Genomic DNA, 14,304 nt, shown 5'->3' with positions numbered 1-14,304 from the left:
TTTCTGATGTTGGTAATCAATCCAGAGCTTAGATTGTGGATCCAAGCAAGACGAAATCCTGGATAACTTCACTTCCTTTCCCTCCAATTGTCATGAGATTACCTGTGGATTCAGTTGGGCAAATTTTGGTCTAGGTAAACCCCAAACCAGAACCACTGCCATTGAGTACATTCTGAAACATGGAGAACTCCTGTAAGGTTTCTGAGACTGTATATCTTCATGAGGGCAGACAGCCTCATTTTTCTGCCGACGAGTGACTGGTGGCTTTGACCAGCTACCCTTAAGGTTAGCAGCCCAGTGCTTACTGGGGTCCTCCTCTAACCCTAACCCTTTACTTTTCAGAAGAGGAATCCTGATGTGCATTGCCAGGAACTTTTGGGCTTATCCTGTTTGAGGCCTGCTCTGCTTCTTGAGTCTGTTGGCGTATGTCTCTTGCCAAATTGAAGACGTTTACTAGTATTCTGTCCAGCACTCTTTCAGTGCATGCTCTCTCTCTTCTAGGATGCCAATGGCAAAGACGTTGGATCTTCTGCTGTATATAGTTCCTCAGGTCTCTGAGGTTCTGGTTATTTCCCCCATCTATTTTGTTGTTAAGATCTATCTGTGTTGAGACTGGAGAATCAACACTTGTTCCTTTGTGGTTTGGTGAGTCTTTCCTCTCTCTTGTCTATATTAAGACAAGACCAGGGTAGGAGCTGTCCGGAGTAGAATCAATGACACCAGCAAGGGGACCAGGGCCATAAGCTAGCATGGTAAGAATGGTGGAGGTGATGAGAAATCTTCAGACTCTGGAGTAGATTTTGTAGGAAACATAAGTTTGAGGGAGAATTGGATATGGAGAGAAAATTAGAGGAGACGAGCAGGACTACAAATGTTCTGTCTGAACCACTAGAAGATCAAGCTGTTGTAAGCTGAGATGGATAGGACTTTGGGAGGGCCAGGCTTTGGGGGAATGCTCTGGATGTGTGTCGCACATATTAAATGTGAGATACTGGACAAGTGTCGTGTAGAGCTTCTGCCTCCTTGATGCTTCTCCTTGAAGTGGACAGCTGAGTAAACGAGGTGAGGTTGTCAGAGAGGCATCTGGACATCATTAACATCTAACTGATTCTTGAAGACTTGGATTAGTTGAAATCACCAAGTGAGTCAAAAGAGGGCTATGAGAACAGACGAGAGCAAGGACTGAGTGGGACACTGTGACACAGCAAGTGGAGGGAGAGAAGCAGCAGCCATCAGAGACAGTGGAGAGAGAGGTCTGCTAGCCTGGAAGCCCGGTGAAGAGAGTGTGTCTAGCATGAAGGAATGATTAACGGGTGTCAAAAGCGTAAGCTGAGGCTGTTAGATCTAACAACATGGAAGAAAGGTTACTCAAGGATAATTGTACAAAAAGGATCATTTAAGAGTGGTTGAAATTAATCTGAGAAACATGCAAAGATGGGTGAGCCCAGACTTAGGAGACTGTACTTTAAGCTTTTGTGCGGCAGATTGAGGCCATAGTCATTCATTCATTCAGCCAGTTATTACAAGTGTACAAGTTCCCTGCAAAAAAGTTCACAGAAGAAATCCCATTTTATTTTAATCTCATTTTTTCCACAAACTTTTTGAAGCCACTTTGTACTTCCAAGGGCCCTATCACCAACTTACAGAGCCCTGGTGGTGCAGTGGTTGGTTACACGTTGGACTGAAATCCACATGGTTGGCAATTCAAAACCAGCAGCAATTCCTTGGGAAAAAGACTGGGCTTTCTGTTTGGGAACTCACATGGGGTCACTGTGAGTTAGCAGTGACTCGATGGCAATGAGTGAGACCATGAACTTGGTTTGTGAAATGTGTTTGAAATTAGTGATGTTTCAGCAGATGGGTAGCATTTAGTAATGCGGAGTACAAGGGAGGGTGTCATCCAGCCAAAGGGTAGGGAGTGTGCTTTCAGGCCTGGCTATTGGTTGGCCCCCTTGCCTCGACTCTTTAGGAAATGATGTATTCTGAGTCTGAGGAGCCAGGCTACAGGCCTGGCACATTGGCTGCAGAGTTGGGTTTGTCCTTTTAGATTCTGGGAGCCTCTGAAGGTTTCTGCCCAGGGAAGTGTCATGCCAAACTGTGCCTTTAGAAGATGCATCTCATTAATCTTCCTAGTAAACCATTGGCTGTTAAAAACAATGGTATTGATGCATGCTTTCTCCGATGAAAAACTGTGGCCTAACTTCTCAGATGGGAGTTAGTGACTCGAGTAGGCTGTTTTTCCATCCAGTTTACAGATATTCATATTGAGAACCATCTGACTGTCAGCAGTGTCTGGGCACTGGGTAAAGGACAGGGTGAATCTAACACTTCTCTTGAAGAGCCAACTGTCTGAGAGCCTCATTCTAAGTGAGAAACTGTGCTGTGGCGTGCCTGCCATGTGTCACCATAGAGCCCTCCCAGGCTAGCTGAGGGAGGACCTGCCGGGACACCAGAGAGGCTTCCAGAGGATGCCCTGTGGTCTGAACGTCGCAAAGGGCTGTCCCAGGCTAAGACTCGGAGGTGGGCATCCCAGGAAGACAGTAAAACTTACTGGGGTGGTGAATAGTATCATCCCCCCCTCCAAAAAGTCCTTTTCAAACGAAGCTTCATATTTCATTGCCTTCTAGGTGGTGCTGACTGGAGAACAAACTGCTGGGCGCAAGCTTGACTTTTCAAATGTGGAATCCCAGGCCTTTGTTGGTAAGTTTGTTTGACGTCATCTTAGCACGTTATGCTATCGATTTGGCATTTGGAATGAAGGGCAAGGTAGCTATCTTTGGCAGGATCTCTGTAGCGGTTACCGAGCCTAGACCATGAAAGAGTTTATTGTATATAGGCTGAAAGGACACACAGGACAATCGAAAGCTCATTACAGGTGCGTGTGTGTGTGTATGTTGGGTGTAGGGGGTAGATGACGAGAGGGAGGCTGGAGGGGAAGAACCTAGGGGCCCTGGGATTGGGTGGGGTTGGCTTCATGTCAAGGTGGAGCTTTTGCTATGATTTAGGGAAGAGGCAGACTGAGGAACATCCAGGGTGGGCCGAGTAAAGCAGTTCAGGGGCTTGAGAAGACGTACAGTGTAAAGAATGGGTTCACCAGCAGACCCGCGGTAGAAAAAGCCTCAAAGGAGTCATGGGAAGGACCTTTGGCATGGTCTGTTGGCCACTGGTTCTTGTAGACCTGGGCCAGCAAACTTTTCCTGTAAAGGTAAATGCTTTCAGCTCTGCAGTTTCTTGTCACAGCTACCCAGATCTGCTGTGGGAGCATGGAAGCAAGTACAGATGGAAGGTACATGAATGGGCATGGCTGTGATCCAATAAAACTTTATTTGCAGAAAACGGTGGTAGGCTGACAGGTGGGCTACAACAGTTGGGTCACTCGGTTCTAGACTTGTGCTGAGTGAGTTAAGGCCCTCAAATCCTTATTGTGCAGGAAGCCGTTGATGTTATTTTGGGCAGGGAAGTGAAACATTGTCTTAGAAATATGGATCTGCTAGTTGGAGAAGGGACACGATCCCTGCTAAAGGTAACTGCTGATCCGGGTGTGAAGACAGGCAGCTAATGGTAGTTAAAACGGAAGCTAAGAGCAATAAAAGAGACGCTAAAAGGGGAGCCCTATGGGACTTGAGGTCTTAGACATTCAAGGCAGGATTCAAAGAAGGTGGAAATTTAAACTTGGTGGTTCACAATGCTGTCATTGGCAGAATTGTGGATATTGGGGGCAATTTGAAGCAACTGTAGACAGCACTGCATTCGAGGTGACCTGGGCTCATCCACAAAGAAAGGGCTGCTAAGCTACTGGAAGTGCAGGGGCCTAGCGTGAGCTGAGAAGGCGAGGTCCAGAAACATGGGGTTAAATCCGGTTTTCCCCGAGCCTTGGTGAATGCGCCAACCCAGGGCTGTGGAGGAGAGTCCAGGAAGAGAAAAGGCTGGGAGAGCAGAGACCAGGCCGTAGGAGAAGGCTGCTGAATTTGTCACAGGGTGGTCCCTGGTGGGCTTGAATACAGTCTCATGACAGAGGAATGAGGGGCAAGCCAGGTTGCATGGGGTCAGGACAGATGGGAAGAATAGGATTTAATAATCACAGCGTGTTTAGGTAGTGAAAGAAGGGGATGACATAAGACACAGGTATTTGCATGGCACAATAGCCTCTTCTGGAACCTTGAATCAGGCAGTGCATGCTGTGACCAGTTCTCATTTCCTCCATCGGAGCCAAGCTGTGTGTGCGAGCGGGTGTGTATATGCGGCCTGTGACGCGTTTTCATGCTCCCTTGGGGTGTGGTGTGCTTAGCTCTGCCACAACTTGCACCAGGGCGTCTAGCCTACGTTTGGGCGCCTGCCCTGGGACGAGACAGAACCTGGTGGGGGAATGGCCATATTTGCATAAATCGAAAGGAGGACATGGGTGGACCCGGAGACCAACATGAAACTTCTTCTGTGGCAACTGTACAAATCGGTGGTGGGGCGTGGGGGGTGCGGCGGTGACAATTCCCCAAGCCATTCAAGTACATGTCAATGGGTGCTCCGGTCTCCCCATGCTAAGTAAGTTCTTTGATGTGCATGCTAAGTTCGTGTAGAGTCAGCAGTTTGCGATCTAGGCACGAAAGCAACAAAATGTGACCAGTACAGAGCCCCGACTGAGTGAAAGTTCACGGTGTGCCAGTACTCTGCAGACATGGCTTTAGTTCAGTGCCATGTAGCCGGTCACCTGGGAGTTAGCAGGTGCACATCTCAGCAGTGCGGGCGTCGAGTCATCAAGCCGTCTAGCAACTTGGTCAGAGTTACAGAGGATCTGAACCTAGGCCTGTCTGACTCTTAACCACTGGCTTAGGCTGCTCCTGTTCTCTCCCCCTAACCCTGGACAAATCTCTTTGTACTCACATAGAAGGTGGGCTACAGACTTAGCCCTCCCGATGAAATATTCAGAGCTGAGAGTAGGTCTTTCCACCTCTTAGGAGTCTGTCTAATGGAGGTTGTGAAAGAAGCTGTGTCTCTAGAAAAGGTCAAGACAATGCCTCAGTCGTTCACTCTTGCCATTTCCCCAGCTAATGCTGCCGGCCAGTGTGGTCCTTTTCCTGGAGGCTGCCGCCTTTGCCTTGGAAAGGGATCGCCGGAAAGGACTGCATTTTTCCAGTCCGAGCTCTGTGCAAATGATGTTTCGTCTTCTCATTGCTCAAGTCTTAACTGCAGACTCCAGAGGCAGAACCTATTTTGTCTTGATTTACCCCCACATCCCTAGCATTGTTTTCTCAGGTGCCTTCGGACAAGATGCTTGGCCACTGGCTATCAGCCACTGCTTCCGACACAGGCACATTCCAGTAAGGGAGACAGATGGTAACAAATGCATGAGATGTGTGTTAGGTAGTACCAGGCAGCGGTACTCCAAGGCAGAATCAAGGTCGGGGTGGAGAGGAATAGGCCCAGGGTTTTAGTTCGTGTGGCCCACGAGGCCTCCCTGAGACGTGAAGGGAGACCATGGGCTCATGGGGCAAAACCATCACACAGCTCTCGGAGGTGACTAGAGATGGGTCGGCTTAGCCTCAGCGCTCCATCTTAACTCTTCTCCTTGGCAGAGGGGGCTCCCTCCTCTGGGCCTCGGCCTAGCATTCCCTTCCTGGACGGCTGCCTCCTGCTCTCCCCCCAGTCTCACACCTCAGTGTCCCAGCCACGTTGGCCAGTTCATGTTTCTCTGGCCATGCCGGGAGCTTTGGCCTGGGTCCCTTTCATGTCATCTCAAGAGATTGTTCACTACTCCGTCCATCCTGAAGCACCCAAATCTACATAGCCTGCCAGCTCCCTCTCCCCAGGCACATTCCTAGCTGCCTGCCCCACAGGCTCCTCAAGCTCAGTCTCCCCTGCTGGTGTCACTTGTCTTGGTAATGGTTTCTTACCTCAGCCGCTGCTCTCTCAGGAGCCGGCTGTGGCTCTTCCTGGTGGTCCTGTTCCATTGGCTGCCATGTTCTGAAGAGCCCATGTTTTGGTCATCTCAGTTTTTTTCTTCCTTTCGGTCTGCGTCCACTTTGTTCCCAGTTAATTCTGGAAGCCGGTGTTTCCCTTTATTATTGAAAAGGCCCCTAAGTGAAGGTTTCATCATTTGGATCTCCCCAACCCCTCAGCCTCTAATTCAGAGGTTCTGAGCCTTCCCAATGCCGCGGCCCTTTAATACAGTTCCTCATGTGGCAGTGACCCCCAACCACAAATTTCCGTTGCTACTTCATCACTGTAATTGTGCTATTGTTATGAATCGGGCAACCCCTGTGAAAGGGTCATTTGACCCCCAAAGGGGTCACCACCCACAGGTTGAGAACCGCTATTCTAATTGGTCTTCCTCTGCTCATCATTTTTTTTCTTATCTGCAGGATGTTGCTATTTCTGATAAGTGATCTTTTCTTTCCTCTTCAAACTCCCCAAGCACTCCTTGTTGCTCCGAGTAAGACGGAAACCCCTCGATGAGCCTACAGTCTTCAGAACCTGGCTTCTGGCCATTTTCCTAGCTTCACAGTTTCCCAAGTCCACACCGTTAATCTCCCTGCAGCTTCCCCAAAGTCATGACCTCTTCCTGGCTTGGCCTGTGCTGGGTCTTCTCCTGGGAGCCCTTCTTCTCCTCTTCCTCATCTGGGTAACTCAGCTCAAATCTCTGCTTTCTGAACACCGCCCTTCCTCACCCTGTGCCCTCCCTGACCAGAGTGACCTTCTTCCTAGCACCTACAGCACCCTGTATTTCTCTCGCCAAAGCACCCTCAGTGCAACTGTTGATTTACTTCTGTTATGCTCATGCATTCGAGCTCTGTGAGGTACGTGTACACATACACACACACACACACACGATATGTGCTCAGTGTCAGCACAGCGCAACTGGCTCAGGAAGCGTTTGTTGAAAGAACAGGGATAGCAGCAAAGCTTGTTTGTGTAAACCCAACAACCAAGTTATAATTTGATGAGATGCACTTGAAACCGGAGGTTCATTATGGGGTTTTGGTGGGGTGGCCAGTTGTCTCAGCTTTGAGCACTCGCTATGTCATGCTGGGCCTGGGCTTGTGGTCCTATTGCCTCTCCCCATACTCAAACGTCACCGGTGGGACTTCTCTGTACATTTCCCCCTCTCCACCCACCTGTCCTTTTAAACTTTCATTGTTGAGGGAAGAGTAAGTTGTCATTAAAGAAGGAAAAATAATTCATCAAAGATTGCTCAGAAATGAGACCCACCCAGCTTTGTCCGGGATGAATCCCAACTTTCCTAAATTAGCCAAAATAGCAATTCTTGCCAACTGTTGCCCAACATCCCTTGTCCTTGTAGGCCAGCTGAGGGTGGGTTCATGGGGACCTTGTGAGGTGCTCAGTGAGCATTCCCAAGCAGGAAAAGGCTCCCACACCAAGGCTTTTGATTTGGGACTCTCAGTGTCGAATTCATTTCCTGCTTCTGTCGCATAACTGGGATAGTGTTTGAAACTGACAGCAACCTTGGAGGACTGCTAGCAGAGAGCTGTTGTCTGACACAATGGCTCCTACTGCCAGGGCTGTTTGCCCTCCCCTGGCACTGTGGTATAAGTGTTGGGATGCTAACTGCAAGTTCGGCAGTTCAAATCCACCAGCCACGCTGGGAGGGGGGCAGCTGGTGTCTGTTGTCTGCTTCCGTAAAAATGTAGTCTCAGAACTCCAAAGTGGCAGCTCTTTGCTCTATAGGGTGGCCTTGAGTCAGGATAGATGTGATGGCAGTGGACTTGCTTTTCTGATATTGCTGAAGCTGCTGCCGTCTCTCTTGGAGACTTCACCTAACTCCCAGTTTTTCTACGTAGTACCAAACCCACTGCCATTGGGTCATCCATTGCAGTGATCCTATGTACGGTTTCCAAGATGGTCAATCTTTACGGGAGCAGACAGCCTCCTCTTGGCCCCAGGAGTGGCTGGTAGCTTTGAATCACTGCCCAGTGCCTAATCCACAGTGCCACTAGAGGCCTTTCCTGGTTTGCCTAGTTAATGCTTATTCAGCTCTCAGATCTCAGCTAATCAGTCTCTTCCTGGGAATGCTTCACCCACCTCGCTGTTAAGGCTAGAACCTATCATCATAATATATGATATGTTTGAATAAGGTGTACACAGTAGCTGTTGACTAAATAAATACCTTCTCTCCCGGTTCAAAGGTGCCCCTCTGCCCCCACCTTGGTTCTTGGGTGACCATTAAACTGGGTTGTTGCGATGATCAGGCCCTTCTCAGACTTCAGGCGGCAGTGCTGTGAAAGACCTGTGTGACCCACGCAGCGCTGGGTTGCCCGGCGGAGGTCAGCAGGACACCATGCTGGGGCTCCAGGGCAGGGTGGCCGAACTCCCAGTGACTCCCACTGTTCGCAAGTAGGAAAAAGGGAAAATGGCTTCGGACCAAGTCGGGAAGATGGACACGGGGCAGGGCAGGAGGCTGTTAAAGGGCCCTTAGCACACTGGGCAACATGCATAGCCACCCTCCAGGACAAAGTAGCATTTCCTAGGGTTTCTGGAACTGTCAATCTTCCAGGAGCCAACAGCCTCATCATTCTCCTGCAGAGCAGCTGGTGGGTTCAAACTCTCAGCCCACGACGCACCACAGCTCCCTTGCGAGTCTGAGTTGAACGGCAGTGGGCCTGGTTTTCAGTTTGGTCTCAGGCTCTGGAGGCAGAAGCACTTTGGGAACTCAGCTCGATACACACTAGCAGTGTGACTTAGGGGTCAGCCTCTCGAAACTCAGTTTCCTTGCCTGTGAAATGGGCTGTGATAATAGCAAGGGCCCGTGGGAGATTATGGTGAAGGCTAAAGGAAGCGTGCTTTAACACGGTGCTTGGCACACAGGAAAGGCCTTTATGGTTGATGGCATTTTAGAGCATGACTTGATAGGAAAGGCTGTGCGGCGGGGACGGTGGCTGAGCGACAAGGTCTCAGGGAAGAGCGCTAAGTGAGACTGCATCTTAGGAAAGCACTTTGCAAATGGTAAATTATGTCCAGAGAGTATTTTTAGCACAAACGAATCTGTTGTTGCTTTGGCTCGGGGGAAAATGAGTGCCGTTTTATGATGTTGAGTCTGAGGGTTTTTATTTTATTTTATTTTTGGTCTTGGAGAGAGGTTTGCTAGCCAGGCCTTCGTTGAAATCTTGCCTGGTGGCTGTGTGACCCAGATCAGTGACTCTGGTTGCCAAATGCCTGAAAGCACCAAGCACGAAGGAGCTCTTAAGCATTTGCTGCTATTAATTTAACTTTTCTATAATAAATATCTCAGGAGCCGTGGTGGCATAGTCGGTTACAAGATGGGCTATTAACCATAAGGTCTGCAGTTCAAAACCACCATGCGCCCCATGGAAAAAAAGATGGAGACTTTCTGCTCTTGTAGTGTTACTGTCTTGGAAACCCACAGGGCCAGTTCTACTCCGTCCTGTCTGGTTGCTATGAGTAGGAACTGACTTGATGACAGCAGCTTTTTCTCTTTTTAGAAATAACAGTTAGTACTTATCAGTGTTGTGATTCTGACAGGCGCCTTGACAGTGAATTGTATGAGCGATGTTCCGAGGGCCTTTTGCTTTGGTCCGGAAGAGCCCTTTCCTCTCGGGGTTTGTTTTGTGCTCAGCTTAGCGAAATCCATTTTGGACCTTTTCTTCCGGATGAGATTTCAACAGTACCCATTGCCTTCACAAGACTGATAGGTAATTGATGTGAAGAAAACATGACTGTTTTCTGTTTTCTCTCCATCACATACCATTCCCCTGTCTCCGTCCATCTCTCTGAAAGTCTGAAAGTAAAATTGACTAAAAACGAGCCATTTAAGGACATTGGTAACGGGCGCATGATTGATGCGCTAGGCTTCATTGAGTTGCACAAGTGCAGAACGTTGGGTTGGCAACCATCGTGCTGCCTACATTTTGACAATTAAAAAATGAACCCCACAGCAGCCATTGAGCCGATTAGGTACTTAAAAAGGTCAAAACCTCACTGGCTGCAGCTGGCTTGTAGACCTATTTTACTCAGCTCCTCAGAAATGGCTTCCTACCTTTCAATTAGGGACTCACCTTTAGCGGTTGTGCCAACACTGGGTCTCTCCTTCCACAGCGAGGGTGGGCTGTGCTGACCAGGTGTGGCCCCGCAGCCGGGGGTGTGCTTCTCCACCTTGAGCGTAGGCGTGGTCCACCTGGCCGCTGTAGGTAATTGGGCTGGTTGTTAGCTGCCAAGTACAACGAAATAAAACCCGACCCAGTGCTGCCCCTGTGGTCACTTGTAGATTGGACCTTGTAGACTGCTCCACGGGGTTTCCGCCCTTTCTTCCCAGTCCCCCTTAGTAGGAAGCTGCTCCAACCTGTGGGCAGCATAGCTACAGGCTAGCCTCCACTGCCAAGGCCGGGGTGGGGTGGGGGGGGGCGGTGGCTAAGCTTGGCTGGGAACCACCCAGCGATTTTGCGCCTGGAAAGGGACAGTTCTGCGTCGGAAGCACCATTGCCCTCGAGGGGTTGGCAGAGCCCGCTAGAGGTTTGTGACAGCCCCCAGAGACTGTTCATTGAGAGCCAGCTTCATGAGCAGCTTTGCTAATAAGCAGAAAGGTTACTGCACTCACCCGATTGTCACCTTTTACTGTAATCCAAGTGGCTCTAGGGCTTGCTTGCATTTCGTGGGGTCACCTGCTCTCTCCGTTCCTGGGGGATTCCTCATGAACACATCTTAAAATTCTTTAGCAAGGCTGGTATATCCACATAAAACGATAGCTAATGCAGGATATAAATTTTGATCGCCTCTGTTCAGGGGAGGTTGGAAACAATAATTCAGGAATTTAGGGATGCTGTAAGAGTGGATCGTTTTGAACAGCCCTCTCATTGAGTTCTAATTTGGCAAACTCTCTCCGAAAAAGGCAAGAGTTAGCCATTCTCAGTACTGGAGACCAGCCCCTTCGGCGGTCTCTTCTTGGGAACACCTGTGTCTCCCTCATGTGGGGGGCTAGGGAGGCATCTAATAGTGGTTACTTTAAGGGCAGCCTGGTAGACACTGAAGTTTTAAGAAGAATTAATATACAATAGACTCTAAAAATTCTTCCCCCATCTCTAAAGTAATGTCTACACGTGTAACAAATTCTAGCTACACCAGGTGCAATGACTTAAAACCTTTGTGACCCCAGCCCACTGTCCCTCCCAAATCACCACATGGGAGAGTTTGTTGGATTCACACCTCTGAAGTCTGCCATTTGCGCTGCATCCCACTAACCTCAGCCTCTTTGGCCCTCACCCCAAGCTCCCATCTCCCAAACACTCTCTGCTTATCATTTCTCTGCTTCCCACAGCACCCTGGTACATTTCTACTAGGTCCTATAATTCATTGCAGGGGCCACATGGAACACAGACAATGCTCATGGTGATGGGGTTTATTATGGAAATTAACAGGTTACAATTCAGGTGTGAGAGATGGTCAGGATGCAGTTCTGTCAGGACATTTCAAAACTCCTTTAGGGATGTTGATAACTGCCCCTGTAAGCTTCAACCTAAATTTTAAGGTATCTACTCCAGTCCCTGGGGCAGCAAACCCGGCTCCTGGACTTAAGTGTCCAGAGGCACCCCACTCCACAAGCCAGCCTCCTAACCCCCAGACACTTAGCGTTACTTGCTTTGTGGGCTAAGAAGTATGCCACCTGTCTCCTGGTGGTGGTGGTGCTGCTGCTGCTGCTGCTGCTGCTGCTACTACTGCTGCTCCTTCTCTGTCACTCCGTTGGTCTCAAAGCTGTCCTCCTGGTTCAAGGAGGTTTGTGCACAGGGATCTTGGGGTCCAGTGGAGGATATATGCTAGCCCTGGCTCTTGCTGGTAGTGATACCCCTCGCTCCCACCTACTTCTCAGATGGCTCATTTTATACCCAGCAGTACGGCAATCACCGTGGGTCCTGTTAACAAGCAGTACAACGGAATCCTTCCAGTATTTTCCCCACCTTCTCCTACCCAGACCATCAGGGACAGGTCATTTGGTGGGAGCAACAGAGACTATGGCTAGAACAGTCCCATTAAGTACTGTACTACCCTGCACCTCAACACCATGCCCATCTGTGGGCGAAAGCTTGGACTTTCTATTCATAAATACTTACAGTTTCGGAAACTCACAGGGGCAGTAAGACCCTGTCCTATTACAAGACAGCATTGGCTCAGTGGCAGTGAGGTTGAATTTCATTAGTTATTGTAGATGGTCCCCCTGCCCCTCATTCCGTACATGACCACTAAAGGGACTGCGCTGCTTTACCAGCTGTACTCACTTTATGGATACGGGTTCAGTTTGTTTAATATTCCTGGGCTGGTGGAGGCCCAGGCGGTTTCTGGTCTTCTGTCATTTCAAGCGTTGCTGCTGTAGAAATTGCTGCACACATCTGTAGAAATGTGTCCACATTTCCTTATGACATAGGGGGCCTTCTGGTTCAAAAGGTCACGCCTCTAGAACATTGCCAAATTACTCTCCCCAAAGGCAGACTAGTCCACGAGCCTCCCAGGAATGCCCCATTATGGCTCTCGTCAGCTAGTTGTTAAGTGAATATAAGAAAGCATTTTAAAAGCCCACAAATATGTTAACAACAATCACATTGTTGTCTTAGAAAAACACAGAACCCCCATAAATATGTTGATTTAATTAAGTGGTTCTTGTCATCAAGCAAGGTGACAAACATATTCCCCACCTACTGGAACCAGTTTAATGACTCATCAGCTGCTGAAGGGTTTCAGTGTGGAAGGTAACAGTTGGTCCTAGTGTCCTTTTCCATGGCTGTGCCGGGGCTCATTGTCTTTTCCACCAGAGGCCAAGCCATCAGTACCAAGGTCGGGGCGCCGTTTGATTGGCCTGAGCTCGGGAGGGCAGGTGACCTTGTGAGGGTCCTGAGGGCCTCCGCAACATCTCCTCCCACCCGAACGCGCTTTCTCCTGCCAGCTTCTCCCCACACACAGAAGGGGAAGTCATAAAGTGTTGTCACAACATCCCAGGCACCTTCATTAAACAAAAATACAAAACTGTGAAGCCATTCTTCCTGTTCATTTCATCCTTCCAGGTCTGTGAATTTCTAGAGGGAGTATTGCTCTTGCTGCAGTTGCCATCACCTTTGGGTAGGACTTCTCTGTCTTGAATTTAATTGGTCCAGCAGATCCCCTTCAGAATCCTCTGTTTCTATCGGACCTTTATTTAAGAAGGCACCTTAATGCGATTAGGATAACGTGTATAACTTGGAGAACTTGTCCACTGACCACAGGTCATGTTTAATTGCGCTTTGTTTGGAATGAATCCATGCAGGGGTGGGTTGGAACCCCTGTGGCAATGTTTTTTGACCGACCCTCCTATTTTGTGGTGGTCGCACCCGCTCTCCCTGTGACGTTCTTACTCCTCTCTCCTCGGTTTATAACGGAGGCCACCTGGGCTTAAGGAAGGTCTGCCTTAGTGAGTGGGACACCTTGTTGATGGAAGAGTGACTGAGACAGATCGGTGCTTTGGACACAGTCTTCTGTGAGACTGAGATGAAGGTTCTTTCACCCACAACACACTATGAATTGGAATCAGTACAGCAATAATAATTGATGAAAAACCCAATTTGCCTTTCCTCGGAACTTTTATTTCTACTGTGGTTGTAAGCGGATACCATGGAAATTTTCTTTCTGCGTTGGGGGTGTGGCATTCCCAGACTTCCTGTGCTCGGTTTTGTCCAAAACTTCCCTCTAGGCCCTCTGACATTTATGTCCGTGTTCTCAAATATGTCCTTAGCATTTGGGAAGGATCTGCAGGTTCTCAACAGGGCCTTTCGCTGAGCATATGTGGCTGAGAACGCCTCGTCCAAGGTAGAGCGTCTTCTGAGAAAATCCCCAAAGGACAGGTCTTGGACCGGCTTACCTGCTAACTGCCCCTGGCATTGTGAATCTCGTCTTCTGCAGAGGCTTCCTCTTTGGCTCTCTGCCCCTGGCGCCCTGCTGTTGCTAACAGCTTCCGTGCCACTAGCCGTAGCTCCTTCTCACTCGCCTCAATGGGAGACAGCAGGGGGTTGTGTCCCAGACCACTCTCCTTCCAGGGTGCCTTTGGCTTCGTCTTGAGCCCCCACGGGCAGCCTGGTCTAGTGGAAAGAGGAACTTGGAGTAAAATCGGCCCAGGTCCAAATGCTGGCATGGTTACTTCACCACTTGGAGCCTCAGTGTTCCCTTCTGCAAAATAGATAACAACCCCTGGGGGGTAGGGGTCACAGGGCACAGTGTGAAGAAAGTATGAGTGAATATTTGCAAGATGCCTCTCAGATGTTCAGCACAGGTGCGTAGCTGCTCTGTCCTGTGAGCCCAGCCCCTCTACTGCTGCTGTGG

The 14,304-nt window shown here is 49.3% G+C and overlaps 1 protein-coding gene across 5 annotated transcripts in view; it reads left to right on the top strand.

Annotated features, from left to right (window-relative positions):
* Positions 1-14,304, top strand: part of BMAL1 (basic helix-loop-helix ARNT like 1) — a 125,252-nt gene that overhangs the window by 34,538 nt on the left and 76,410 nt on the right. For 4 of the 5 annotated variants that reach the window (XM_075546027.1, XM_075546025.1, XM_075546030.1 and 1 more), the window contains exon 2: positions 2,628-2,700. The exons of the other annotated variant lie outside the window; for it this stretch is intronic. The gene's annotated coding sequence lies outside the window, so the exon portion shown is untranslated. The remainder of the gene's footprint in view (positions 1-2,627; positions 2,701-14,304) is intronic. 5 annotated transcript variants of the gene reach the window in all.

Source organism: Tenrec ecaudatus, chromosome 4 (genome assembly GCF_050624435.1).
Source record: "Tenrec ecaudatus isolate mTenEca1 chromosome 4, mTenEca1.hap1, whole genome shotgun sequence".
Taxonomy (NCBI): Eukaryota; Metazoa; Chordata; class Mammalia; order Afrosoricida; family Tenrecidae; genus Tenrec; species Tenrec ecaudatus.
The sequence above is the reverse complement of the archived record's forward strand: the minus strand, read 5'-3'. Positions and strand labels throughout refer to the sequence as shown.